This window comes from Dermacentor silvarum, chromosome 1 (genome assembly GCF_013339745.2).
Source record: "Dermacentor silvarum isolate Dsil-2018 chromosome 1, BIME_Dsil_1.4, whole genome shotgun sequence".
Lineage (NCBI taxonomy): Eukaryota > Metazoa > Arthropoda > Arachnida > Ixodida > Ixodidae > Dermacentor > Dermacentor silvarum.
Genome location: NC_051154.1, coordinates 339,494,221 through 339,498,645, shown reverse-complemented (window position 1 = coordinate 339,498,645; position 4,425 = coordinate 339,494,221).

The window sequence follows — 4,425 nt, the reverse complement described above, 5'->3', positions numbered from 1 at the left end:
TATTCACGAATATCGTTAACTTTCCAGAATCTAACAGATTTTTCCCATCAGCACAGCATGGATTTAGAAAACATTCGTTTGTGAAACACAGCTTGCATTATTTACGCACAAAAATGGCATCGTATTCTCGATCGCTAGTAGATTACAGTTTTTCAGACTTCGCAAAAACATTTGATAACGCATGCCATAAGTTCTTGCTTTTTAAAGTAAATTAACTGAACCTTGACAGAAATGTGTCGATGTGGATTGAATGTTTCCTTACTAATCGCATGCACTTTGCTACTAAAACTGGCTATAACTCGCCACTAAGGGATGTAACCTCCGGTGTACTACAAGGGTCGATTCTGGGACCCCTCTTGTTCCCTTATTTATATTAACCATCTCCTTTCCCTCGTTCTTCTCTAACATTCACCTTTCTGTTTCGTGAAATGGTTACTGCTGATGACGCTAACCATCTCCAGTCTGACCTTAATACTACGGCTAACCGATGCAAAAATTGGTTAATGGAACTTAACGTTAACAAGTGAAACGTGATGCACGTACCACGAACAACAAATGGCAAACATACATATCACCTATAATGTTCCCCTGGAATTTGTCGACTGACATAAATACCAGGTGTTCACCTCGCCACTAACTTAACATGGACGGTCCATGCCAATTACTACGCTATTAACAATGTTAACTGCACGCTAGGCTACCTACATCGTACCTCATTATCGTACCCTACGTCTCTAGAACTGCGTCTTTATAAGACACTGCAGCACGCCCTAAGTTGGCGTATACGCTAGCGCTGTGTGGGAGTATACTCGGGAGAAACTAATTATTGTATTAGAACTTGTTTAGAATAACCCAGTTCGTTTCATCTTGTGTAACTACAGGGGTTTTTTTAGCTGCACCAAATTTTTAAAACTTGCCTGTGTCAGATATGACAATTCTAACCCTTGATTTAAATTACTCGATGAGGCGACCATTACTTCTACGAGATATTTAAATGCTTAATTGAATAATTAACCTAGTTAGGCTAATGAACTTCTTATTTGATTATTTTACTGTAAGATCATGAGACCTACGGTGTTCGGTCGTCAGACCTCTGGCGACCGAACACCGTCGGTCTCGTAATCAGTCTCGTAAGTATATGCATGCGACAGTCTCGTAAAAAGCCTTTATCACCCTTGGATAAAGGGTCGATCGTAAGGCTTAGGGACGCAACGTGGTCCCCGAAAGGTATTGTGATGGCTAGAACGTCTCCGAGGTCCTACGACGTGGAAACAGAAGGTGGTCGGGTGTTTAGACGTAACAGACGGCATCTCCTTCAGACTCGCGAACAGTGGACAGATGACGAGAGTGATGATCCGCTGACTCTAGTGCATATAGTGTTCACGTTACACCATGCCAGCCTACACACCCGCATCCTCAAGCGTCGACCGCCTATGGCCCGGCACCAACTGCACCGCACCACGTGCCATCTCCTCCTATGGGCACCGTTCACTGTTCAGATGGTGCTACATTTCATATTTCGACCCAGTATTGCCGACGCCGGCCGCTAGAGAGGCGATGAAAATGATACGCCATTTCGAACGACAACGGCTTCCTTATCGTCGCTCGTATGAGAGGTATGCCCTGCGCGTTGACGATATCAAGCTCACAATTGTTCCCGCTGGTCATATCAATTGCGAACGCGTGCTATCGTATGCAGAGCATGCGCACGTTGATATTTTCACAACTCGGACAGTCTTCTTTCGTGATAAGCGATCGAAAGTATCACGGCGAATGTATACAGCGTCGCTCCAGTTTTGCTGGTTTTGACACTGGCCGTCCCAAAGCTTCACTTGTAGTGGCGCATAGATCGCGCGCAAACTGCAATGCACGGTGCCTATAGATAGGCCGACGCTAGTTCCAAGAAGATCGGGTCGAATCAGTAAGCCATCCCAGCAGCTTCGTTACGACGCGGCCTTTAATCAAGTAACCTGAACTGTTGTGCTTCTTCGTAACCCCTCAGAAGATCTATCGGGCATGCGCTACCTTGTCAGGGCAGCACTGATATCACGCGTGCGTTTGCCTATATAACAGCGTGCCAATAAACCCTCGATTGTTTCGTAATCTTCCTTGGATTCTTGTGCTTCAAACTTGAACTCGCTGAACACGTCACGTGCTTCGTCACCAGCCACACTCTGAAGCAGCGCCGCTTTTGCAGCTTCAGTGCGGGGTTGCTCCTTCGTCGTGGTCGCCACGATGAACAGGTCAAACTTCTGTTTGAAGTGCTTCCATTGCTCAGAGAGATTGCCGGTCTGTTGCAACGCAGTGTTCCTAGCCTGTGTTCGCAAAAACGTTCCTGCGCTAGAACTGCGTTTGAGAGCAAATGACAGCCAATCGTGACGTCAGTCATAGCATGAGCGAAGGCAGCTGGCCAATCGCTAATAGCACTGACCAACGAAGAACTTTGTGAATTTGGTTCCTTGCATTTAACGCATTTAACGCATTTAATTTGCATTACACCTCAGCATGTTGTGACCGCCCAATTACAACACGGTTCCGACAGCTACAATCACGAATTAGGTAAGCGAGCTTAATTCCGACGAATATTTTACGACGTGCACCAATGTTGAGAGCGTGCTCCAGAAGAAACTATTTTCCGGCGTCAGCACTGTATGCACATTGGCCTCTTGCCTTCCCCCCATCACCGGCCAGCATTTACAAAACAGTTCTTACGCTAGAATTGTTCAAGATGCTCACCAATCGTTATGTCGGGTATATAATAAGCGAAGGCTGCCAGTGAATGGTAAACAGCACTTACAATAAAAAACAAAAAAAAGAGAAAAGAACCTTGTGAATTCGGTCGCAGAAACTTTATTCGACTGTTTTTCGTCGGTCAAAAGCGAACAATACAGTAAAAGTTTTACTGCGATAGCAATTACATGGACACTCCAGGCGTATTTTTGCCATTGTCGTCGTATAAAGTCTAAAGGCCAACCTCCATGCAGCGAACTTTCGCGATGAATTTCACGTGACGAAAAATCCAGCGCTAAGCGCCGTCGCGAATTCGTCGCACCACACTCCATGCAACCAAGAGCCGGCGAACGCCGCCGACCATGCGGTCGACGCAGCCCGCGAGGAGTCATTGTGGCCAGACGAGATAGGCTACGAGAGCGACGTTGGCGAATGAAAGCAGAAGGAAGAACAGCGCCTAAATCAATGTTTTTACACGTAAAAGAAGGCACCTGACCTGAAAAAGTGCGTACAATAAGTGTCCGCTGTTAGCCGGAATCTATTTAGACTAAAATTTTGTTTCTTTTTTTGTGTGTGAATACGCGGCATGTCGGTATTTAGTTTTTCTCCCGTCAGCTTCTGCCTTCGAGCCTGCCCTGCCATCGTGGAAATACAGAAAGCTATTAGACAGTTTTAGTATACTGTATGCAACTTATAGCGTACGGTATACACGTTTATTGCAGCTTTAGATTGGCCTGCGAGATAATCCGATCTCAGAGGCCATATGCAATCGTCACGTCTATCTCTCGACTTCACCAATAGGTGGCGCTAACATATCTTGAAGGTTTCCCTCGTTAGACTTCGTGTCGTTTGAAACGAGAAGCGATCTCGAAAACTCCACAAGGCTATCCACAATACACTGTCGTCGAAGCGGCCTGAGACTAAGCGAAAGCCGTTTACGCAGTCATTTGCTGCGAACGAAGCGAATTCTACAAAAGCCATGCCAAATTCAATTCGAAGCGGGCAGCGGGGACCGCCGCCATGTTTTCCGTACGTGGCTTGCGAGAAGGCTCTTTTGTCTCTAAAAGTAGCGAGCCGCTCATATGCCACACCTACGCGATGCTTCAGCTCGCGTTTTTCTCGGATGTGCCAGTGAACTACACCCTCCAAACTTCATTCTAACATCTTTCCAAAACACGGCGGTACGCAAGGCATCATGTTGCGGGTATGCATGGGCCGAGCATCATCGGGAAGCGAAGCCCATAACTACATAGAGTAAACAAAACAAGCAGTGACCACATATTATTCACTAGAACATTAAGGCAGAACAACCAACAAGGAGGAGAAACAGCGCTGGAAAACAAGCTCGAGAAGCGTTTGATGGGGGGATAGTTGGTAAGACATTTAGGAAAACTATAACTGCGCTAAAACGAGACACGAGAACGAAGTGGACAGGACGATCGTCCTGTCCACTTCGTTCTCGTGTCTCGTTTTAGCGCAGTTATAATTTTCCTAAATGGAAAACAAGCGTTTGAAACGAAGGAATGAGATAGCCAAACAGTAGCCAAGCGTCAACAACCATAACTCCCGTCGACGGGCGACCGACGGAAGTCAACCTCTGCGCTGTGGTCCGATTGGTCCGCGCGCGACGACTTCCGGCGGCGGCGGTTCGCTGGGTGGCGAATATCTAGAGAGAGTGGATCGGCGGCGAACAGT